Source organism: Taudactylus pleione, unplaced genomic scaffold (assembly GCF_031769625.1).
Source record: "Taudactylus pleione unplaced genomic scaffold, aTauple2 ptg000612l, whole genome shotgun sequence".
Taxonomy (NCBI): Eukaryota; Metazoa; Chordata; class Amphibia; order Anura; family Myobatrachidae; genus Taudactylus; species Taudactylus pleione.
In genome coordinates, this window is record NW_028285014.1 from 995,136 (window position 1) to 1,021,104 (window position 25,969).

At 33.8% G+C, this 25,969-nt stretch overlaps 6 non-coding genes across 6 annotated transcripts; all 6 read left to right on the plus strand.

Moving 5' to 3' along the window:
* Positions 1-468: 468 nt before the first annotated feature.
* On the plus strand, positions 469-577 carry TRNAL-CAA (transfer RNA leucine (anticodon CAA)). The gene is made up of 2 exons: positions 469-506; positions 532-577. It is a non-coding gene; the product is annotated as a tRNA-Leu (tRNA).
* Positions 578-5,011: 4,434 nt separating this feature from the next.
* On the plus strand, positions 5,012-5,120 carry TRNAL-CAA (transfer RNA leucine (anticodon CAA)). The gene is made up of 2 exons: positions 5,012-5,049; positions 5,075-5,120. It is a non-coding gene; the product is annotated as a tRNA-Leu (tRNA).
* A 6,808-nt stretch (positions 5,121-11,928) lies between these two features.
* On the plus strand, positions 11,929-12,037 carry TRNAL-CAA (transfer RNA leucine (anticodon CAA)). The gene is made up of 2 exons: positions 11,929-11,966; positions 11,992-12,037. It is a non-coding gene; the product is annotated as a tRNA-Leu (tRNA).
* A 1,044-nt stretch (positions 12,038-13,081) lies between these two features.
* On the plus strand, positions 13,082-13,190 carry TRNAL-CAA (transfer RNA leucine (anticodon CAA)). The gene is made up of 2 exons: positions 13,082-13,119; positions 13,145-13,190. It is a non-coding gene; the product is annotated as a tRNA-Leu (tRNA).
* A 2,198-nt stretch (positions 13,191-15,388) lies between these two features.
* Positions 15,389-15,497, plus strand: TRNAL-CAA (transfer RNA leucine (anticodon CAA)). The gene is made up of 2 exons: positions 15,389-15,426; positions 15,452-15,497. It is a non-coding gene; the product is annotated as a tRNA-Leu (tRNA).
* A 1,044-nt stretch (positions 15,498-16,541) lies between these two features.
* On the plus strand, positions 16,542-16,650 carry TRNAL-CAA (transfer RNA leucine (anticodon CAA)). The gene is made up of 2 exons: positions 16,542-16,579; positions 16,605-16,650. It is a non-coding gene; the product is annotated as a tRNA-Leu (tRNA).
* The last annotated feature ends 9,319 nt before the right edge of the window (positions 16,651-25,969 follow it).

Here is a 25,969-nt window from a genome sequence, read left to right on the forward strand (position 1 = left end):
ATTTCCTCTAAGTCTACCTCCCTCCAGTTTCAGTGCATGTCCTCGTGTTCTTGTACATCTCTTCCTTTGAAGAATAAATATTGTTTGCACAACATTCTTTTAGTGTTCAGTAATCTAAACATAAAACAGAAGAATAATTAGCATTGAAAGTATTTTAAGGCTCTTAGACTTTACATATAACGTGATATACAATTTACTTCTAAGACAAACTAATCTGTTCTGCTAGGATGAAGTATTAGTAAAGGGTGGCAACAGTAATTTTGAAGGATAACACTTTAGCTTGAGCCATTTTTCCTAAATAATGTTATTTAAGAAACAGCTTTTAGAGGAAATGCATTAATCTAAGATCTTGATTTAATGACCCCTTTTTCAACAAGTCCAAATTATTTGTCAAAATCACAATCAAAAATATAAATAGTAAAATGATAAACCCTAACAGGCAGCAGGTTTGGACATACTGATGTGCTTGTCAGGATGGCCGAGCGGTCTAAGGCGCCAGACTCAAGATTTTACTCTTCTGGTTAATGGGAATTCTGGTCTCTATAAAGAGGCGTGAGTTCAAATCCCACTTCTGACAATATTTTCTTGCTCTTTGGTTATGTTTTAGACTCAAAATGACAGACATTGAGAAGTATGCTCAGGACATCCACAGTCTTTCAATCTTTCCTCTCCCAGACATTGATATCTTGATCCCATTTATTTCCTTGCAATGTGAAGCGCAATGATTGTATGAATTAAAGGGCATAGAAGCTGTTAAAGACATAAGAATTGATCAATTTTCCCATCTACACTCCAATCAAGATCAAATTACATTAGAGTTAAATTAATTAAATTATTCTTAAATGATAAAGACAATATGATTAGTTTTAAAATTCTAAAGTTCAGTTAATGTAGAAATTGGCTATTGAAATAATATATTTCATAGAAACAGAATTTGATGGCAGATAAGAACCACTTGGCCCACGTAGTCTGCTCCTTTTCATGTATCCTTCAGGCAACTTCAACCCTATTTGCTCCATACATTTCTCTTAAGGATATTCTTATGCCTATCCCAAGAGTGTTTAAATTGTTTCACCATTTAGCTTCAACAACATCGGATGGGAGGCTTTTCTATTTATCAACTACCCTTTCTGTGAAGTAATTTTTCTTCAAATTTCCTCTAAGTCTACCTCCCTCCAGTTTCAGTGCATGTCCTCGTGTTCTTGTACATCTCTTCCTATGAAGAATAAGTATTGTTTGCACAACATTCTTTTAGTATTCAGTAATCTAAACATAAAACACAAGAATAATTGGCATTGAAAGTATTTTAAGGCACTTAGACTTTACATATAACGTGATATACAATTTACTTCTAAGACAAACTAATCTGTTCTGCTAGGATGAAGACCTTAGTAAAGGGTGGCAACAGTAATTTGGAAGGATAACACTTTAGCTTGAGCCATTTTTCCTAAATAATGTTATTTAAGAAACAGCTTTTAGAGGAAATGTATTAATCTAAGATCTTGATTTAATGACCCCTTTTCCAACAAGTCCAAATTATTTGTCAAAATAACAATCAAAAATATAAATAGTAAAATGATAAACCCTAACAGGCAGCAGGTTTGGACATACTGATGTGCTTGTCAGGATGGCCGAGCGGTCTAAAGCACCAGACTCAAGAGTCTACTCTTCCAGTTAATGGGAATTCTGGTCTCTGAAAAGAGGTGTGGGAGCAAATCCCACTTCTGACAATATTTTCTTGCTCTTTGGGTATGTTTTAAACTCAAAATGGCCGACATTGAGAAGTATGCTCAGGACATACACAGTCTTTCAATCTTTCCTCTCCCAGACATTGATATCTTGATCCCATTTATTTCTAAGCAATGTGAAGTGCAATGATTGAATGAATTAAAGGGCATAGAAACTGTTAAAGACCTAAGAATAGATAGATTTTCCCATCTACATTCCAATCAAGATCAAAATACATTAGAGATTAAATTAATTAAATTAATCTTAAATGATAAAGACACTATGATTAGTTTTAAAATTCAAAAGTTCAGTTCATGTAGAAATTTTCTATTGAAATAATGTATTACATAGAAACAAAATTTGATGGTAGATAAGAACCACTTGGCCCACGTAGTCTGCTCCTTTTCATGTATCCTTCAGGCAACTTCAACCCTATTTGCTCCTTACATTTCTCTTAAGGATATTCTTATGCCTATCCCAAGCGTGTTTAAATTGTTTCACCATTTAGCTTCAACAACATCGGATGGGAGGCTTTTCTATTTATCAACTACCCTTCTGTGAAGATTTTTCTTCAAATTTCCTCTAAGTCTACCTCCCTCCAGTTTCAGTGCATGTCCTCGTGTTCTTGTACATCTCTTCCTATGAAGAATAAGTATCGTTTGCACAACATTCTTTTAGTATTCAGTAATCTAAACATAAAACACAAGAATAATTGGCATCGAAAGTATTTTAAGGCTCTTAGACTTTACATATAACGTGATATACAATTTACTTCTAAGACAAACTAATCTGTTCTGCTAGGATGAAGACCTTAGTAAAGGGTGGCAACAGTGATTTTGAAGGATAACACTTTAGCTTGAGCCATTTTTCCTAAATAATGTTATTTAAGGAACAACTTTTAGCGGAAATGCATTAATATAAGATCTTGATTTAATGACCCCTTTTCCAACAAGTCCAAATTATGTGTCAAAAGCACAATCAAAAATATAAATAGTAAAATGATAAACCCTAACAGGCAGCAGGTTTGAACATACTGATGTTCTTGTCAGAATGGCCAGGTGGTCTAAGGCACCAGACTCAAGATTCTACTCTTCCAGTTAATGGGAATTCTGGTCTCTGTAAAGAGGCATGGGTTCAAATCCCACTTCTGACAATATTTTCATGCTGTTTGGTTATGTTTTAGACTCAAAATGACCGACATTGAAAAGTATGCTCTGGACATCCACAGTCTTTCAATCTTTCCTCTCCCAGACATTGATATCTTGATACACCTAAGAATTGATCAATTTTCCCATCTACATTCCAATCAAGATCAAATTACATTAGAGTTAAATTAATTAAATTATTCTTAAATGATAAAGACACTATGATTAGTTTTAAAATTCTAAAGTTCAGTTAATGTAGAAATTGGCTTTTGAAATAATATATTACATAGAAACAGAATTTGATGGCAGATAAGAACCACTTGGCCCACGTAGTCTGCTCCTTTTCATGTATCCTTTTGGCAACTTCAACCCTATTTGCTCCTTACATTTCTCTTAAGGATATTCTTATGCCTATCCCAAGCATGTTTAAATTGTTTCACCATTTAGCTTCAACAACATCGGATGGGAGGCTTTTCTATTTATCAACTACCCTTTCTGTGAAGTAATTTTTCTTCAAATTTCCTCTAAGTCTACCTCCCTCCAGTTTCAGTGCATGTCCTCGTGTTCTTGTACATCTCTTCCTTTGAAGAATAAATATTGTTTGCACAACATTCTTTTAGTGTTCAGTAATCTAAACATAAAACAGAAGAATAATTAGCATTGAAAGTATTTTAAGGCTCTTAGACTTTACATATAACGTGATATACAATTTACTTCTAAGACAAACTAATCTGTTCTGCTAGGATGAAGTATTAGTAAAGGGTGGCAACAGTAATTTTGAAGGATAACACTTTAGCTTGAGCCATTTTTCCTAAATAATGTTATTTAAGAAACAGCTTTTAGAGGAAATGCATTAATCTAAGATCTTGATTTAATGACCCCTTTTTCAACAAGTCCAAATTATGTGTCAAAATCACAATCAAAAATATAAATAGTAAAATGATAAACCCTAACAGGCAGCAGGTTTGGACATACTGATGTGCTTGTCAGGATGGCCAAGCGGTCTAAGGCGCCAGACTCAAGATTTTACTCTTCTGGTTAATGGGAATTCTGGTCTCTATAAAGAGGCGTGAGTTCAAATCCCACTTCTGACAATATTTTCTTGCTCTTTGGTTATGTTTTAGACTCAAAATGACAGACATTGAGAAGTATGCTCAGGACGTCCACAGTCTTTCAATCTTTCCTCTCCCAGGCATTGATATCTTGATCCCATTTAATTCCTTGCAATGTGAAGCGCAATGATTGTATGAATTAAAGGGCATAGAAGCTGTTAAAGACATAAGAATTGATCAATTTTCCCATCTACACTCCAATCAAGATCAAATTACATTAGAGTTAAATTAATTAAATTATTCTTAAATGATAAAGACAATATGATTAGTTTTAAAATTCTAAAGTTCAGTTAATGTAGAAATTGGCTATTGAAATAATATATTTCATAGAAACAGAATTTGATGGCAGATAAGAACCACTTGGCCCACGTAGTCTGCTCCTTTTCATGTATCCTTCAGGCAACTTCAACCCTATTTGCTCCATACATTTCTCTTAAGGATATTCTTATGCCTATCCCAAGAGTGTTTAAATTGTTTCACCATTTAGCTTCAACAACATCGGATGGGAGGCTTTTCTATTTATCAACTACCCTTTCTGTGAAGTAATTTTTCTTCAAATTTCCTCTAAGTCTACCTCCCTCCAGTTTCAGTGCATGTCCTCGTGTTCTTGTACATCTCTTCCTATGAAGAATAAGTATTGTTTGCACAACATTCTTTTAGTATTCAGTAATCTAAACATAAAACACAAGAATAATTGGCATTGAAAGTATTTTAAGGCACTTAGACTTTACATATAACGTGATATACAATTTAATTCTAAGACAAACTAATCTGTTCTGCTAGGATGAAGACCTTAGTAAAGGGTGGCAACAGTAATTTGGAAGGATAACACTTTAGCTTGAGCCATTTTTCCTAAATAATGTTATTTAAGAAACAGCTTTTAGAGGAAATGTATTAATCTAAGATCTTGATTTAATGACCCCTTTTCCAACAAGTCCAAATTATTTGTCAAAATCAAAATCAAAAATATAAATAGTAAAATGATAAACCCTAACAGGCAGCAGGTTTGGACATACTGATGTGCTTGTCAGGATGGCCGAGCGGTCTAAGGCGCCAGACTCAAGATTCTACTCTTCCAGTTAATAGGAATTCTGGTCTCTGTAAAGAGGCGTGGGTTCAAATCCCACTTCTGACAATATTTTCATGCTGTTTGGTTATGTTTTAGACTCAAAATGACAGACATTGAGAAGTATGCTCAGGACATCCACAGTCTTTCAATATTTCCTCTCCCAGACATTGATATCTTGATCCCAATTATTTCCTTGCAATGTGAAGCGCAATGATTGTATAAATGAAAGGGCATAGAAACTGTTAAAGACCTAAGAATTGATCAATTTTCCCATCTACACTCCAATCAAGATCAAATTACATTAGAGTTAAATTAATTAAATTATTCTTAAATGATAAAGACAATATGATTAGTTTTAAAATTCTAAATTTCAGTTCATGTAGAAATTGGCTATTGAAATAATATATTACATAGAAACAGAATTTGATGGCAGATAAGAACCACTTGGCCCACGTAGTCTGCTCCTTTTCATGTATCCTTTAGGCAACTTCAACCCTATTTGCTCCTTACATTTCTCTTAAGGATATTATTATGCCTATCCCAAGAGTGTTTAAATTGTTTCACCATTTAGCTTCAATAACATCGGATGGGAGGCTTTTCTATTTATCAACTACCCTTTCTGTGAAGTAATTTTTCTTCAAATTTCCTCTAAGTCTACCTTCCTCCAGTTTCAGTGCTTGTCCTCGTGTTCTTGTACATCTCTTGCTTTGAAGAATAAATATTGTTTGCACAACATTCTTTTAGTATTCAGTAATCTAAACATAAAACACAAGAATAATTGACATCGAAAGTATTTTAAGGCTCTTAGACTTAACATATAACGTGATATACAATTTACTTCTAAGACAAACTAATCTGTTCTGCTAGGATGAAGACCTTAGTAAAGGGTGGCAACAGTAATTTTGAAGGATAACACTTTAGCTTGAGCCATTTTTCCTAAATAATGTTATTTAAGAAACAGCTTTTAGAGGAATGCATTAATCTAAGATCTTGATTTAATGACCCCTTTTTCAACAAATCTAAATTATTTGTCAAAATCACACTCAAAAATATAAATAGTAAAATGATAAACCCTAAGAGGCAGCAGGTTTGGACATACTGATGTGCTTGTCAGGATGGCCGAGCGGTCTAAAGCACCAGACTCAAGAGTCTACTCTTCCAGTTAATGAGAATTCTGGTCTCTGTAAAGAGGTGTGGGTGCAAATCACACTTCTGACAATATTTTCTTGCTCTTTGGGTATGTTTTAAACTCAAAATGGCCGACATTGAGAAGTATGCTCAGGACATACACAGTCTTTCAATCTTTCCTCTCCCAGACATTGATATCTTGATCCCATTTATTTCTAAGCAATATGAAGCACAATGATTGAATGAATTAAAGGGCATAGAAACTGTTAAAGACCTAAGAATTGATCGATTTTCCCATCTACATTCCAATCAAGATCAAAATACATTAGAGTCAAATTAATTAAATTATTCTTAAATGATAAAGACACTATGATTAGTTTTAAAAAAGTAAAGTTCAGTTCATGTAGAAACTGTCTATTGAAATAATGTATTACATAGAAAAAGAATTTGATGGCAAATAATAACCACTTGGCCCATGTAGTCTTCTCCTTTTCATATATCCTTTAGACAACTTCAACCCTATTTGCTCCTTACATATATCTTAAGGATATTCTCATGCCTATTCCTAGAGTATTTAAATTGTTTCACCATTTAGCTTCAACAACATCGGATGGGAGGCTTTTCTATTTATCAACTACCCTTTCTGTGAAGTAATTTTTCTTCAAATTTCCTCTAAGTCTACCTCTCTCCAGTTTCAGTGCATGTCCTCGTGTTCTTGTTCATCTCTTCCTTTGAAGAATAAATATTGTTTGCACAACATTCTTTTAGTATTCAGTAATCTAAACATAAAACACAAGAATAATTGACATCAAAAGTATTTTAAGGCTCTTAGACTTAACATATAACGTGATATACAATTTACTTCTAAGACAAACTAATCTGTTCTGCTAGGATGAAGACCTTAGTAAAGGGTGGCAACAGTAATTTTGAAGGATAACAATTTAGCTTGAGCCATTTTTCCTAAATAATGTTATTTAAGAAACAGCTTTTAGAGGAAATGCATTAATCTAAGATCTTGATTTAATGACCCCTTTTTCAACAAGTCCAAATTATTTGTCAAAATCACACTCAAAAATATAAATAGTAAAATGATAAACCCTAACAGGCAGCAGGTTTGGACATACTGATGTGCTTGGCAGGATGGCAAAGCGGTCTAAGTCACCAGACTCAAGATTCTACTCTTCCAGTTAATGGGAATTCTGGTCTCTGTAAAGAGGCGTGGGTTCAAATCCCACTTCTGACTATATTTTCTTGCTCTTTGGTTATGTTTTAGACTCAAAATGACAGACATTGAGAAGTATGCTCAGGACGTCCACAGTCTTTCAATCTTTCCTCTCCCAGACATTGATATCTTGATCCCATTTATTTCCTTGCAATGTGAAGCGCAATGATTGTATGAATTAAAGGGCATAGAAGCTGTTAAAGACATAAGAATTGATCAATTTTCCCATCTACACTCCAATCAAGATCAAATTACATTAGAGTTAAATTAATTAAATTATTCTTAAATGATAAAGACAATATGATTAGTTTTAAAATTCTAAAGTTCAGTTAATGTAGAAATTGGCTATTGAAATAATATATTTCATAGAAACAGAATTTGATGGCAGATAAGAACCACTTGGCCCACGTAGTCTGCTCCTTTTCATGTATCCTTCAGGCAACTTCAACCCTATTTGCTCCATACATTTCACTTAAGGATATTCTTATGCCTATCCCAAGAGTGTTTAAATTTTTCACCATTTAGCTTCAACAACATCGGATGGGAGGCTTTTCTATTTATCAACTACCCTTTCTGTGAAGTAATTTTTCTTCAAATTTCCTCTAAGTCTACCTCCCTCCAGTTTCAGTGCATGTCCTCGTGTTCTTGTACATCTCTTCCTTTGAAGAATAAATATTGTTTGCACAACATTCTTTTAGTATTCAGTAATCTAAACATAAAACACAAGAATAATTGGCATCGAAAGTATTTTAAGGCTCTTAGACTCTTACATATAATGTGATATACAATTTACTTCTAAGACAAACTAATCTGTTCTGCTAGGATGAAGACCTTAGTAAAGTGTGGCAACAGTAATTTTGAAGGATAACACTTTAGCTTGAGCCATTTTTCCTAAATAATGTTATTTAAGAAACAGCTTTTAGAGGAAATGCATTAATCTAAGATCTTGATTTAATGACCCCTTTTTCAACAAGTCCAAATTATTTGTCAAAATCACAATCAAAAATATAAATAGTAAAATGATAAACCCTAACAGGCAGCAGGTTTGGACATACTGATGTGCTTGTCAGGATGGCCGAGTGGTCTAAGGCGCCAGACTCAAGATTCTACTCTTCTGGTTAATGGGAATGCTGGTCTCTGTAAAGAAGTGTGAGTTCAAATCTGACTTCTGACAATATTTTCTTGCTGTTTGGTTATGTTTTAGACTCAAAATGACAGACATTGAGAAGTATGCTTAGGATATCCACAGTCTTTCAATCTTTCCTCTCCCAGACATTGATATCTTGATCCCAATTATTTCCTTGCAATGTGAAGCGCAATGATTGTATAAATTAAAGGGCATAGAAACTGTTAAAGACCTAAGAATTGATCAATTTTCCCATCTACACTCCAATCAAGATCAAATTACATTAGAGGTAAATTAATTAAATTATTCTTAAATGATAAAGACAATATGATTAGTTTTAAAATTCTAAATTTCAGTTCATGTAGAAATTGGCTATTGAAATAATATATTACATAGAAACAGAATTTGATGGCAGATAAGAACCACTTGGCCCACGTAGTCTGCTCCTTTTCATGTATCCTTTAGGCAACTTCAACCCTATTTGCTCCTTACATTTCTCTTAAGGATATTATTATGCCTATCCCATGCGTGTTTAAATTGTTTCACCATTTAGCTTCAATAACATCGGATGGGAGGCTTTTCTATTTATCAACTACCCTTTCTGTGAAGTAATTTTTCTTCAAATTTCCTCTAAGTCTACCTCCCTCCAGTTTCAGTGCATGTCCTCGTGTTCTTGCACATCTCTTCCTATGAAGAATAAGTATTGTTTGCACAACATTCTTTTAGTATTCAGTAATATTAACATAAAACACAAGAATAATTTGCATCGAAAGTATTTTAAGGCTCTTAGACTTTACATATAATGTGATATACAATTTACTTCTAAGACAAACTAATCTGTTCTGCTAGGATGAAGACCTTAGTAAAGGGTGGCAACAGTAATTTTGAAGGATAACACTTTAGCTTGAGCCCTTTTTCCTAAATAATGTTATTTAGGAAACAGCTTTTAGAGGAAATGCATTAATCTAAGATCTTGATTTTATGACCTCTTTTTCAACAAGTCCAAATTATTTGTCAAAATCACAATCAAAAATATAAATAGTAAAATGATAAACCCTAACAGGCAGCAGGTTTGGACATACTGATGTGGTTGTCAGGATGGCCGAGCGGACTAAGGCGCCAGACTCAAGATTCTACTCTTCCAGTTAATGGGAATTCTGGTCTCTGTAAAGAGGCGTGGGTTCAAATCCCTCTTCCGACAATATTTTCTTGCTGTTTGGTTATGTTTTAGACTCAAAATGACCGACATTGAGAAGTATGCTCAGGACATCCACAGTCTTTCAATCTTTCCTCTCCCAGACATTGATATCTTGATCCCATTTATTTCTAAGCAATGTGAAGTGCAATGATTGAATGAATTAAAGGGCATAGAAACTGTTAAAGACCTAAGAATAGATAGATTTTCCCATCTACATTCCAATCAAGATCAAAATACATTAGAGATTAAATTAATTAAATTATTCTTAAATGATAAAGACACTATGATTAGTTTTAAAATTCAAAAGTTCAGTTCATGTAGAAATTTTCTATTGAAATAATGTATTACATAGAAACAGAATTTGATGGTAGATAAGAACCACTTGGCCCACGTAGTCTGCTCCTTTTCATGTATCCTTCAGGCAACTTCAACCCTATTTGCTCCTTACATTTCTCTTAAGGATATTCTTATGCCTATCCCAAGCGTGTTTAAATTGTTTCACCATTTAGCTTCAACAACATCGGATGGGAGGCTTTTCTATTTATCAACTACCCTTCTGTGAAGTAATTTTTCTTCAAATTTCCTCTAAGTCTACCTCCCTCCAGTTTCAGTGCATGTCCTCGTGTTCTTGTACATCTCTTCCTATGAAGAATAAGTATCGTTTGCACAACATTCTTTTAGTATTCAGTAATCTAAACATAAAACACAAGAATAATTGGCATCGAAAGTATTTTAAGGCTCTTAGACTTTACATATAACGTGATATACAATTTACTTCTAAGACAAACTAATCTGTTCTGCTAGGATGAAGACCTTAGTAAAGGGTGGCAACAGTGATTTTGAAGGATAACACTTTAGCTTGAGCCATTTTTCCTAAATAATGTTATTTAAGGAACAACTTTTAGCGGAAATGCATTAATATAAGATCTTGATTTAATGACCCCTTTTCCAACAAGTCCAAATTATGTGTCAAAATCACAATCAAAAATATAAATAGTAAAATGATAAACCCTAACAGGCAGCAGGTTTGAACATACTGATGTTCTTGTCAGAATGGCCAGGTGGTCTAAGGCGCCAGACTCAAGATTCTACTCTTTCAGTTAATGGGAATTCTGGTCTCTGTAAAGAGGCATGGGTTCAAATCCCTCTTCTGACAATATTTTCATGCTGTTTGGTTATGTTTTAGACTCAAAATGACCGACATTGAAAAGTATGCTCTGGACATCCACAGTCTTTCAATCTTTCCTCTCCCAGACATTGATATCTTGATCCCATTTATTTCTAAGCCATGTGAAGTGCAATGATTGAATGAATAAAAGGGCATAGAAACTGTTAAACACCTAAGAATTGATCAATTTTCCCATCTACATTCCAATCAAGATCAAATTAAATTACAGTTAAATTAATTAAATTATTCTTAAATGATAAAGACACTATGATTAGTTTTAAAATTCTAAAGTTCAGTTAATGTAGAAATTGGCTTTTGAAATAATATATTACATAGAAACAGAATTTGATGGCAGATAAGAACCACTTGGCCCACGTAGTCTGCTCCTTTTCATGTATCCTTTTGGCAACTTCAACCCTATTTGCTCCTTACATTTCTCTTAAGGATATTCTTATGCCTATCCCAAGCATGTTTAAATTGTTTCATCATTTAGCTTCAACAACATCGGATGGGAGGCTTTTCTATTTATCAACTACCCTTTCTGTGAAGTCATTTTTCTTCAAATTTCCTCTAAGTCTACCTCCCTCCAGTTTCAGTGCATGTCCTCGTGTTCTTGTACATCTCTTCCTTTGAAGAATAAATATTGTTTGCACAACATTCTTTTAGTGTTCAGTAATCTAAACATAAAACAGAAGAATAATTAGCATTGAAAGTATTTTAAGGCTCTTAGACTTTACATATAACGTGATATACAATTTACTTCTAAGACAAACTAATCTGTTCTGCTAGGATGAAGACCTTAGTAAAGGGTGGCAACAGTAATTTTGAAGGATAACACTTTAGCTTGAGCCATTTTTCCTAAATAATGTTATTTAAGAAATAGCTTTTAGAGGAAATGCATTAATCTAAGATCTTGATTTAGTGACCCCTTTTTCAACAAGTCCAAATTATTTGTCAAAATCACAATCAAAAATATAAATAGTAAAATGATAAACCCTAACAGGCAGCAGGTTTGGACATACTGATGTGCTTGTCAGGATGGCCGAGCGGTCTAAGGCGCCAGACTCAAGATTTTACTCTTCTGGTTAATGGGAATTCTGGTCTCTATAAAGAGGCGTGAGTTCAAATCCCACTTCTGACAATATTTTCTTGCTCTTTGGTTATGTTTTAGACTCAAAATGACAGACATTGAGAAGTATGCTCAGGACGTCCACAGTCTTTCAATCTTTCCTCTCCCAGACATTGATATCTTGATCCCATTTATTTCCTTGCAATGTGAAGCGCAATGATTGTATGAATTAAAGGGCATAGAAGCTGTTAAAGACATAAGAATTGATCAATTTTCCCATCTACACTCCAATCAAGATCAAATTACATTAGAGTTAAATTAATTAAATTATTCTTAAATGATAAAGACAATATGATTAGTTTTAAAATTCTAAAGTTCATTTAATGTAGAAATTGGCTATTGAAATAATATATTTCATAGAAACAGAATTTGATGGCAGATAAGAACCACTTGGCCCACGTAGTCTGCTCCTTTTCATGTATCCTTCAGGCAACTTCAACCCTATTTGCTCCATACATTTCTCTTAAGGATATTCTTATGCCTATCCCATGAGTGTTTAAATTGTTTCACCATTTAGCTTCAATAACATCGGATGGGAGGCTTTTCTATTTATCAACTACCCTTTCTGTGAAGTAATTTTTCTTCAAATTTCCTCTAAGTCTACCTCCCTCCAGTTTCAGTGCATGTCCTCGTGTTCTTGCACATCTCTTCCTATGAAGAATAAGTATTGTTTGCACAACATTCTTTTAGTATTCAGTAATATTAACATAAAACACAAGAATAATTTGCATCGAAAGTATTTTAAGGCTCTTAGACTTTACATATAATGTGATATACAATTTACTTCTAAGACAAACTAATCTGTTCTGCTAGGATGAAGACCTTAGTAAAGTGTGGCAACAGTAATTTTGAAGGATAACACTTTAGCTTGAGCCATTTTTCCTAAATAATGTTATTTAAGGAACAACTTTTAGCGGAAATGCATTAATATAAGATCTTGATTTAATGACCCCTTTTCCAACAAGTCCAAATTATGTGTCAAAATCACAATCAAAAATATAAAGAGTAAAATGATAAACCCTAACAGGCAGCAGGTTTGAACATACTGATGTTCTTGTCAGAATGGCCGAGTGGTCTAAGGCGCCAGACTCAAGATTCTACTCTTCCAGTTAATGGGAATTCTGGTCTCTGTAAAGAGGCATGGGTTCAAATCCCACTTCTGACAATATTTTCATGCTGTTTGGTTATGTTTTAGACTCAAAATGACCGACATTGAAAAGTATGCTTTGGACATCCACAGTCTTTCAATCTTTCCTCTCCCAGACATTGATATCTTGATCCCATTTATTTCTAAGCCATGTGAAGTGCAATGATTGAATGAATAAAAGGGCATAGAAACTGTTAAACACCTAAGAATAGATAGATTTTCCCATCTACATTCCAATCAAGATCAAATTACATTAGAGTTAAATTAATTAAATTATTCTTAAATGATAAAGACACTATGATTAGTTTTAAAATTCTAAAGTTCAGTTAATGTAGAAATTGGCTTTTGAAATAATATATTACATAGAAACAGAATTTGATGGCAGATAAGAACCACTTGGCCCACGTAGTCTGCTCCTTTTCATGTATCCTTTTGGCAACTTCAACCCTATTTGCTCCTTACATTTCTCTTAAGGATATTCTTATGCCTTTCCCATGAGTGTTTAAATTGTTTCACCATTTAGCTTCAATAACATCGGATGGGAGGCTTTTCTATTTATCAACTACCCTTTCTGTGAAGTAATTTTTCTTCAAATTTCCTCTAAGTCTACCTCCCTCCAGTTTCAGTGCATGTCCTCGTGTTCTTGCACATCTCTTCCTATGAAGAATAAGTATTGTTTGCACAACATTCTTTTAGTATTCAGTAATATTAACATAAAACACAAGAATAATTTGCATCGAAAGTATTTTAAGGCTCTTAGACTTTACATATAATGTGATATACAATTTACTTCTAAGACAAACTAATCTGTTCTGCTAGGATGAAGACCTTAGTAAAGGGTGGCAACAGTAATTTTGAAGGATAACACTTTAGCTTGAGCCCTTTTTCCTAAATAATGTTATTTAGGAAACAGCTTTTAGAGGAAATGCATTAATCTAAGATCTTGATTTTATGACCTCTTTTTCAACAAGTCCAAATTATTTGTCAAAATCACAATCAAAAATATAAATAGTAAAATGATAAACCCTAACAGGCAGCAGGTTTGGACATACTGATGTGGTTGTCAGGATGGCCGAGCGGACTAAGGCGCCAGACTCAAGATTCTACTCTTCCAGTTAATGGGAATTCTGGTCTCTGTAAAGAGGCGTGGGTTCAAATCCCTCTTCTGACAATATTTTCTTGCTGTTTGGTTATGTTTTAGACTCAAAATGACCGACATTGAGAAGTATGCTCAGGACATCCACAGTCTTTAAATCTTTCCTCTCCCAGACATTGATATCTTGATCCCATTTATTTCTAAGCAATGTGAAGTGCAATGATTGAATGAATTAAAGGGCATAGAAACTGTTAAAGACCTAAGAATAGATAGATTTTCCCATCTACATTCCAATCAAGATCAAAATACATTAGAGATTAAATTAATTAAATTATTCTTAAATGATAAAGACACTATGCTTAGTTTTAAAATTCAAAAGTTCAGTTCATGTAGAAATTTTCTATTGAAATAATGTATTACATAGAAACAGAATTTGATGGCAGATAAGAACCACTTGGCCCACGTAGTCTGCTCCTTTTCATGTATCCTTTTGGCAACTTCAACCCTATTTGCTCCTTACATTTCTCTTAAGGATATTCTTATGCCTATCCCAAGCATGTTTAAATTGTTTCATCATTTAGCTTCAACAACATCGGATGGGAGGCTTTTCTATTTATCAACTACCCTTTCTGTGAAGTCATTTTTCTTCAAATTTCCTCTAAGTCTACCTCCCTCCAGTTTCAGTGCATGTCCTCGTGTTCTTGTACATCTCTTCCTTTGAAGAATAAATATTGTTTGCACAACATTCTTTTAGTGTTCAGTAATCTAAACATAAAACAGAAGAATAATTAGCATTGAAAGTATTTTAAGGCTCTTAGACTTTACATATAACGTGATATACAATTTACTTCTAAGACAAACTAATCTGTTCTGCTAGGATGAAGACCTTAGTAAAGGGTGGCAACAGTAATTTTGAAGGATAACACTTTAGCTTGAGCCATTTTTCCTAAATAATGTTATTTAAGAAATAGCTTTTAGAGGAAATGCATTAATCTAAGATCTTGATTTAGTGACCCCTTTTTCAACAAGTCCAAATTATTTGTCAAAATCACAATCAAAAATATAAATAGTAAAATGATAAACCCTAACAGGCAGCAGGTTTGGACATACTGATGTGCTTGTCAGGATGGCCGAGCGGTCTAAGGCGCCAGACTCAAGATTTTACTCTTCTGGTTAATGGGAATTCTGGTCTCTATAAAGAGGCGTGAGTTCAAATCCCACTTCTGACAATATTTTCTTGCTCTTTGGTTATGTTTTAGACTCAAAATGACAGACATTGAGAAGTATGCTCAGGACGTCCACAGTCTTTCAATCTTTCCTCTCCCAGACATTGATATCTTGATCCCATTTATTTCCTTGCAATGTGAAGCGCAATGATTGTATGAATTAAAGGGCATAGAAGCTGTTAAAGACATAAGAATTGATCAATTTTCCCATCTACACTCCAATCAAGATCAAATTACATTAGAGTTAAATTAATTAAATTATTCTTAAATGATAAAGACAATATGATTAGTTTTAAAATTCTAAAGTTCATTTAATGTAGAAATTGGCTATTGAAATAATATATTTCATAGAAACAGAATTTGATGGCAGATAAGAACCACTTGGCCCACGTAGTCTGCTCCTTTTCATGTATCCTTCAGGCAACTTCAACCCTATTTGCTCCATACATTTCTCTTAAGGATATTCTTATGCCTATCCCATGAGTGTTTAAATTGTTTCACCATTTAGCTTCAATAACATCGGATGGGAGGCTTTTCTATTTATCAACTACCCTTTCTGTGAAGTAATTTTTCTTCAAATTTCCTCTAAGTCTACCTCCCTCCAGTTTCAGTGCATGTCCTCGTGTTCTTGCACATCTCTTCCTATGAAGAATAAGTATTGTTTGCACAACATTCTTTTAGTATTCAGTAATATTAACATAAAACACAAGAATAATTTGCATCGAAAGTATTTTAAGGCTCTTAGACTTTACATATAATGTGATATACAATTTACTTCTAAGACAAACTAATCTGTTCTGCTAGGATGAAGACCTTAGTAAAGTGTGGCAACAGTAATTTTGAAGGATAACACTTTAGCTTGAGCCATTTTTCCTAAATAATGTTATTTAAGGAACAACTTTTAGCGGAAATGCATTAATATAAGATCTTGATTTAATGACCCCTTTTCCAACAAGTCCAAATTATGTGTCAAAATCACAATCAAAAATATAAAGAGTAAAATGATAAACCCTAACAGGCAGCAGGTTTGAACATACTGATGTTCTTGTCAGAATGGCCGAGTGGTCTAAGGCGCCAGACTCAAGATTCTACTCTTCCAGTTAATGGGAATTCTGGTCTCTGTAAAGAGGCATGGGTTCAAATCCCACTTCTGACAATATTTTCATGCTGTTTGGTTATGTTTTAGACTCAAAATGACCGACATTGAAAAGTATGCTTTGGACATCCACAGTCTTTCAATCTTTCCTCTCCCAGACATTGATATCTTGATCCCATTTATTTCTAAGCCATGTGAAGTGCAATGATTGAATGAATAAAAGGGCATAGAAACTGTTAAACACCTAAGAATAGATAGATTTTCCCATCTACATTCCAATCAAGATCAAATTACATTAGAGTTAAATTAATTAAATTATTCTTAAATGATAAAGACACTATGATTAGTTTTAAAATTCTAAAGTTCAGTTAATGTAGAAATTGGCTTTTGAAATAATATATTACATAGAAACAGAATTTGATGGCAGATAAGAACCACTTGGCCCACGTAGTCTGCTCCTTTTCATGTATCCTTTTGGCAACTTCAACCCTATTTGCTCCTTACATTTCTCTTAAGGATATTCTTATGCCTTTCCCATGAGTGTTTAAATTGTTTCACCATTTAGCTTCAATAACATCGGATGGGAGGCTTTTCTATTTATCAACTACCCTTTCTGTGAAGTAATTTTTCTTCAAATTTCCTCTAAGTCTACCTCCCTCCAGTTTCAGTGCATGTCCTCGTGTTCTTGCACATCTCTTCCTATGAAGAATAAGTATTGTTTGCACAACATTCTTTTAGTATTCAGTAATATTAACATAAAACACAAGAATAATTTGCATCGAAAGTATTTTAAGGCTCTTAGACTTTACATATAATGTGATATACAATTTACTTCTAAGACAAACTAATCTGTTCTGCTAGGATGAAGACCTTAGTAAAGGGTGGCAACAGTAATTTTGAAGGATAACACTTTAGCTTGAGCCCTTTTTCCTAAATAATGTTATTTAGGAAACAGCTTTTAGAGGAAATGCATTAATCTAAGATCTTGATTTTATGACCTCTTTTTCAACAAGTCCAAATTATTTGTCAAAATCACAATCAAAAATATAAATAGTAAAATGATAAACCCTAACAGGCAGCAGGTTTGGACATACTGATGTGGTTGTCAGGATGGCCGAGCGGACTAAGGCGCCAGACTCAAGATTCTACTCTTCCAGTTAATGGGAATTCTGGTCTCTGTAAAGAGGCGTGGGTTCAAATCCCTCTTCTGACAATATTTTCTTGCTGTTTGGTTATGTTTTAGACTCAAAATGACCGACATTGAGAAGTATGCTCAGGACATCCACAGTCTTTAAATCTTTCCTCTCCCAGACATTGATATCTTGATCCCATTTATTTCTAAGCAATGTGAAGTGCAATGATTGAATGAATTAAAGGGCATAGAAACTGTTAAAGACCTAAGAATAGATAGATTTTCCCATCTACATTCCAATCAAGATCAAAATACATTAGAGATTAAATTAATTAAATTATTCTTAAATGATAAAGACACTATGCTTAGTTTTAAAATTCAAAAGTTCAGTTCATGTAGAAATTTTCTATTGAAATAATGTATTACATAGAAACAGAATTTGATGGTAGATAAGAACCACTTGGCCCACGTAGTCTGCTCCTTTTCATGTATCCTTCAGGCAACTTCAACCCTATTTGCTCCTTACATTTCTCTTAAGGATATTCTTATGCCTATCCCAAGCGTGTTTAAATTGTTTCACCATTTAGCTTCAACAACATCGGATGGGAGGCTTTTCTATTTATCAACTACCCTTCTGTGAAGTAATTTTTCTTCAAATTTCCTCTAAGTCTACCTCCCTCCAGTTTCAGTGCATGTCCTCGTGTTCTTGCACATCTCTTCCTATGAAGAATAAGTATTGTTTGCACAACATTCTTTTAGTATTCAGTAATATTAACATAAAACACAAGAATAATTTGCATCGAAAGTATTTTAAGGCTCTTAGACTTTACATATAACGTGATATACAATTTACTTCTAAGACAAACTAATCTGTTCTGCTAGGATGAAGACCTTAGTAAAGGGTGGCAACAGTAATTTTGAAGGATAACACTTTAGCTTGAGCCATTTTTCCTAAATAATGTTACTTAAGAAACAGCTTTTAGAGGACATGCATTAATCTAAGATCTTGATTTAATGACCCCTTTTTCAACAAGTCCAAATTATTTGTCAAAATCACAATCAAAAATATAAATAGTAAAATGATAAACCCTAATAGGCAGCAGGTTTGGACATACTGATGTGCTTGTCAGGATGGCCGAGCGGTCTAAGGTGCCAGACTCAAGATTTTACTCTTCTGGTTAATGGGAATTCTGGTCTCTATAAAGAGGCGTGAGTTCAAATCCCACTTCTGACAATATTTTCTTGCTCTTTGGTTATGTTTTAGACTCAAAATGACAGACATTGAGAAGTATGCTCAGGACGTCCACAGTCTTTCAATCTTTCCTCTCCCAGACATTGATATCTTGATCCCATTTATTTCCTTGCAATGTGAAGCGCAATGATTGTATGAATTAAAGGGCATAGAAGCTGTTAAAGACATAAGAATTGATCAATTTTCCCATCTACACTCCAATCAAGATCAAATTACATTAGAGTTAAATTAATTAAATTATTCTTAAATGATAAAGACAATATGATTAGTTTTAAAATTCTAAATTTCAGTTCATGTAGAAATTGGCTATTGAAATAATATATTACATAGAAACAGAATTTGATGGCAGATAAGAACCACTTGGCCCACGTAGTCTGCTCCTTTTCATGTATCCTTTAGGCAACTTCAACCCTATTTGCTCCTTACATTTCTCTTAAGGATATTATTATGCCTATCCCATGAGTGTTTAAATTGTTTCACCATTTAGCTTCAATAACATCGGATGGGAGGCTTTTCTATTTATCAACTACCCTTTCTGTGAAGTAATTTTTCTTCAAATTTCCTCTAAGTCTACCTCCCTCCAGTTTCAGTGCATGTCCTCGTGTTCTTGCACATCTCTTCCTATGAAGAATAAGTATTGTTTGCACAACATTCTTTTAGTATTCAGTAATATTAACATAAAACACAAGAATAATTTGCATCGAAAGTATTTTAAGGCTCTTAGACTTTACATATAATGTGATATACAATTTACTTCTAAGACAAACTAATCTGTTCTGCTAGGATGAAGACCTTAGTAAAGGGTGGCAACAGTAATTTTGAAGGATAACACTTTAGCTTGAGCCCTTTTTCCTAAATAATGTTATTTAGGAAACAGCTTTTAGAGGAAATGCATTAATCTAAGATCTTGATTTTATGACCTCTTTTTCAACAAGTCCAAATTATTTGTCAAAATCACAATCAAAAATATAAATAGTAAAATGATAAACCCTAACAGGCAGCAGGTTTGAACATACTGATGTTCTTGTCAGAATGGCTGAGCGGTCTAAGGCGCCAGACTCAAGATTCTACTCTTCCAGTTAATGGGAATTCTGGTCTCTGTAAAGAGGCATGGGTTCAAATCCCACTTCTGACAATATTTCCATGCTGTTTGGTTATGTTTTAGACTCAAAATGACCGACATTGAAAAGTATGCTTTGGACATCCACAGTCTTTCAATCTTTCCTCTCCCAGACATTGATATCTTGATCCCATTTATTTCTAAGCCATGTGAAGTGCAATGATTGAATGAATAAAAGGGCATAGAACTGTTAAACACCTAAGAATAGATAGATTTTCCCATCTACATTCCAATCAAGATCAAATTACATTAGAGTTAAATTAATTAAATTATTCTTAAATGATAAAGACACTATGATTAGTTTTAAAATTCTAAAGTTCAGTTAATGTAGAAATTGGCTTTTGAAATAATATATTACATAGAAACAGAATTTGATGGCAGATAAGAACCACTTGGCCCACGTAGTCTGCTCCTTTTCATGTATCCTTTTGGCAACTTCAACCCTATTTGCTCCTTACATTTCTCTTAAGGATATTCGTATGCCTTTCCCATGAGTGTTTAAATTGTTTCACCATTTAGCTTCAATAACATCGGATGGGAGGCTTTTCTATTTATCAACTACCCTTTCTGTGAAGTAATTTTTCTTCAAATTTCCTCTAAGTCTACCTCCCTCCAGTTTCAGTGCATGTCCTCGTGTTCTTGCACATCTCTTCCTATGAAGAATAAGTATTGTTTGCACAACATTCTTTTAGTATTCAGTAATATTAACATAAAACACAAGAATAATTTGCATCGAAAGTATTTTAAGGCTCTTAGACTTTACATATAATGTGATATACAATTTACTTCTAAGACAAACTAATCTGTTCTGCTAGGATGAAGACCTTAGTAAAGGGTGGCAACAGTAATTTTGAAGGATAACACTTTAGCTTGAGCCCTTTTTCCTAAATAATGTTATTTAGGAAACAGCTTTTAGAGGAAATGCATTAATCTAAGATCTTGATTTTATGACCTCTTTTTCAACAAGTCCAAATTATTTGTCAAAATCACAATCAAAAATATAAATAGTAAAATGATAAACCCTAACAGGCAGCAGGTTTGGACATACTGATGTGGTTGTCAGGATGGCCGAGCGGACTAAGGCGCCAGACTCAAGATTCTACTCTTCCAGTTAATGGGAATTCTGGTCTCTGTAAAGAGGCGTGGGTTCAAATCCCTCTTCTGACAATATTTTCTTGCTGTTTGGTTATGTTTTAGACTCAAAATGACCGACATTGAGAAGTATGCTCAGGACATCCACAGTCTTTCAATCTTTCCTCTCCCAGACATTGATATCTTGATCCCATTTATTTCTAAGCAATGTGAAGTGCAATGATTGAATGAATTAAAGGGCATAGAAACTGTTAAAGACCTAAGAATAGATAGATTTTCCCATCTACATTCCAATCAAGATCAAAATACATTAGAGATTAAATTAATTAAATTATTCTTAAATGATAAAGACACTATGATTAGTTTTAAAATTCAAAAGTTCAGTTCATGTAGAAATTTTCTATTGAAATAATGTATTACATAGAAACAGAATTTGATGGTAGATAAGAACCACTTGGCCCACGTAGTCTGCTCCTTTTCATGTATCCTTCAGGCAACTTCAACCCTATTTGCTCCTTACATTTCTCTTAAGGATATTCTTATGCCTATCCCAAGCGTGTTTAAATTGTTTCACCATTTAGCTTCAACAACATCGGATGGGAGGCTTTTCTATTTATCAACTACCCTTCTGTGAAGTAATTTTTCTTCAAATTTCCTCTAAGTCTACCTTCCTCCAGTTTCAGTGCATGTCCTCGTGTTCTTGTACATCTCTTCCTTTGAAGAATAAATATTGTTTGCACAACATTCTTTTAGTGTTCAGTAATCTAAACATAAAACAGAAGAATAATTAGCATTGAAAGTATTTTAAGGCTCTTAGACTTTACATATAACGTGATATACAATTTACTTCTAAGACAAACTAATCTGTTCTGCTAGGATGAAGACCTTAGTAAAGGGTGGCAACAGTAATTTTGAAGGATAACACTTTAGCTTGAGCCATTTTTCCTAAATAATGTTACTTAAGAAACAGCTTTTAGAGGAAATGCATTAATCTAAGATCTTGATTTAATGACCCCTTTTTCAACAAGTCCAAATTATTTGTCAAAATCACAATCAAAAATATAAATAGTAAAATGATAAACCCTAATAGGCAGCAGGTTTGGACATACTGATGTGCTTGTCAGGATGGCCGAGCGGTCTAAGGTGCTAGACTCAAGATTTTACTCTTCTGGTTAATGGGAATTCTGGTCTCTATAAAGAGGCGTGAGTTCAAATCCCACTTCTGACAATATTTTCTTGCTCTTTGGTTATGTTTTAGACTCAAAATGACAGACATTGAGAAGTATGCTCAGGACGTCCACAGTCTTTCAATCTTTCCTCTCCCAGACATTGATATCTTGATCCCATTTATTTCCTTGCAATGTGAAGCGCAATGATTGTATGAATTAAAGGGCATAGAAGCTGTTAAAGACATAAGAATTGATCAATTTTCCCATCTACACTCCAATCAAGATCAAATTACATTAGAGTTAAATTAATTAAATTATTCTTAAATGATAAAGACAATATGATTAGTTTTAAAATTCTAAAGTTCAGTTAATGTAGAAATTGGCTATTGAAATAATATATTTCATAGAAACAGAATTTGATGGCAGATAAGAACCACTTGGCCCACGTAATCTGCTCCTTTTCATGTATCCTTCAGGCAACTTCAACCCTATTTGCTCCATACATTTCTCTTAAGGATATTCTTATGCCTTTCCCATGAGTGTTTAAATTGTTTCACCATTTAGCTTCAATAACATCACATGGGAGGCTTTTCTATTTATCAACTACCCTTTCTGTGAAGTAATTTTTCTTCAAATTTCCTCTAAGTCTACCTCCCTCCAGTTTCAGTGCATGTCCTCGTGTTCTTGCACATCTCTTCCTATGAAGAATAAGTATTGTTTGCACAACATTCTTTTAGTATTCAGTAATATTAACATAAAACACAAGAATAATTTGCATCGAAAGTATTTTAAGGCTCTTAGACTTTACATATAATGTGATATACAATTTACTTCTAAGACAAACTAATCTGTTCTGCTAGGATGAAGACCTTAGTAAAGGGTGGCAACAGTAATTTTGAAGGATAACACTTTAGCTTGAGCCCTTTTTCCTAAATAATGTTATTTAGGAAACAGCTTTTAGAGGAAATGCATTAATCTAAGATCTTGATTTTATGACCTCTTTTTCAACAAGTCCAAATTATTTGTCAAAATCACAAGCAAAAATATAAATAGTAAAATGATAAACCCCAACAGGCAGCAGGTTTGGACATACTGATGTGGTTGTCAGGATGGCCGAGCGGACTAAGGCGCCAGACTCAAGATTCTACTCTTCCAGTTAATGGGAATTCTGGTCTCTGTAAAGAGGCGTGGGTTCAAATCCCTCTTCTGACAATATTTTCTTGCTGTTTGGTTATGTTTTAGACTCAAAATGACCGACATTGAGAAGTATGCTCAGGACATCCACAGTCTTTCAATCTTTCCTCTCCCAGACATTGATATCTTGATCCCATTTATTTCTAAGCAATGTGAAGTGCAATGATTGAATGAATTAAAGGGCATAGAAACTGTTAAAGACCTAAGAATAGATAGATTTTCCCATCTACATTCCAATCAAGATCAAAATACATTAGAGATTAAATTAATTAAATTATTCTTAAATGATAAAGACACTATGATTAGTTTTAAAATTCAAAAGTTCAGTTCATGTAGAAATTTTCTATTGAAATAATGTATTACATAGAAACAGAATTTGATGGTAGATAAGAACCACTTGGCCCACGTAGTCTGCTCCTTTTCATGTATCCTTCAGGCAACTTCAACCCTATTTGCTCCTTACATTTCTCTTAAGGATATTCTTATGCCTATCCCAAGCGTGTTTAAATTGTTTCACCATTTAGCTTCAACAACATCGGATGGGAGGCTTTTCTATTTATCAACTACCCTTCTGTGAAGTAATTTTTCTTCAAATTTCCTCTAAGTCTACCTCCCTCCAGTTTCAGTGCATGTCCTCGTGTTCTTGTACATCTCTTCCTATGAAGAATAAGTATCGTTTGCACAACATTCTTTTAGTATTCAGTAATCTAAACATAAAACACAAGAATAATTGGCATCGAAAGTATTTTAAGGCTCTTAGACTTTACATATAACGTGATATACAATTTACTTCTAAGACAAACTAATCTGTTCTGCTAGGATGAAGACCTTAGTAAAGGGTGGCAACAGTGATTTTGAAGGATAACACTTTAGCTTGAGCCATTTTTCCTAAATAATGTTATTTAAGGAACAACTTTTAGCGGAAATGCATTAATATAAGATCTGGATTTAATGACCCCTTTTCCAACAAGTCCAAATTATGTGTCAAAATCACAATCAAAAATATAAATAGTAAAATGATAAACCCTAACAGGCAGCAGGTTTGAACATACTGATGTTCTTGTCAGAATGGCCAGGTGGTCTAAGGCGCCATACTCAAGATTCTACTCTTCCAGTTAATGGGAATTCTGGTCTCTGTAAAGAGGCATGGGTTCAAATCCCTCTTCTGACAATATTTTCATGCTGTTTGGTTATGTTTTAGACTCAAAATGACAGACATTGAGAAGTATGCTCAGGACATCCACAGTCTTTCAATATTTCCTCTCCCAGACATTGATATCTTGATCCCAATTATTTCCTTGCAATGTGAAGCGCAATGATTGTATAAATTAAAGGGCATAGAAACTGTTAAAGACCTAAGAATTGATCAATTTTCCCATCTACACTCCAATCAAGATCAAATTACATTAGAGTTAAATTAATTAAATTATTCTTAAATGATAAAGACAATATGATTAGTTTTAAAATTCTAAATTTCAGTTCATGTAGAAATTGGCTATTGAAATAATATATTACATAGAAACAGAATTTGATGGCAGATAAGAACCACTTGGCCCACGTAGTCTGCTCCTTTTCATGTATCCTTTAGGCAACTTCAACCCTATTTGCTCCTTACATTTCTCTTAAGGATATTATTATGCCTATCCCAAGAGTGTTTAAAATGTCTCACCATTTAGCTTCAATAACATCGGATGGGAGGCTTTTCTATTTATCAACTACCCTTTCTGTGAAGTAATTTTTCTTCAAATTTCCTCTAAGTCTACCTCCCTCCAGTTTCAGTGCTTGTCCTCGTGTTCTTGTACATCTCTTGCTTTGAAGAATAAATATTGTTTGCACAACATTCTTTTAGTGTTCAGTAATCTAAACATAAAACACAAGAATAATTGACATCGAAAGTATTTTAAGGCTCTTAGACTTAACATATAACGTGATATACAATTTATTTCTAAGACAAACTAATCTGTTCTGCTAGGATGAAGACCTTAGTAAAGGGTGGCAACAGTAATTTTGAAGGATAACACTTTAGCTTGAGCCATTTTTCCTAAATAATGTTATTTAAGAAACAGCTTTTAGAGGAATGCATTAATCTAAGATCTTGATTTAATGACCCCTTTTTCAACAAATCTAAATTATTTGTCAAAATCACACTCAAAAATATAAATAGTAAAATGATAAACCCTAAGAGGCAGCAGGTTTGGACATACTGATGTGCTTGTCAGGATGGCCGAGCGGTCTAAAGCACCAGACTCAAGAGTCTACTCTTCAAGTTAATGGGAATTCTGGTCTCTGTAAAGAGGTGTGGGTGCAAATCACACTTCTGACAATATTTTCTTGCTCTTTGGGTATGTTTTAAACTCAAAATGGCCGACATTGAGAAGTATGCTCAGGACATACACAGTCTTTCAATCTTTCCTCTCCCA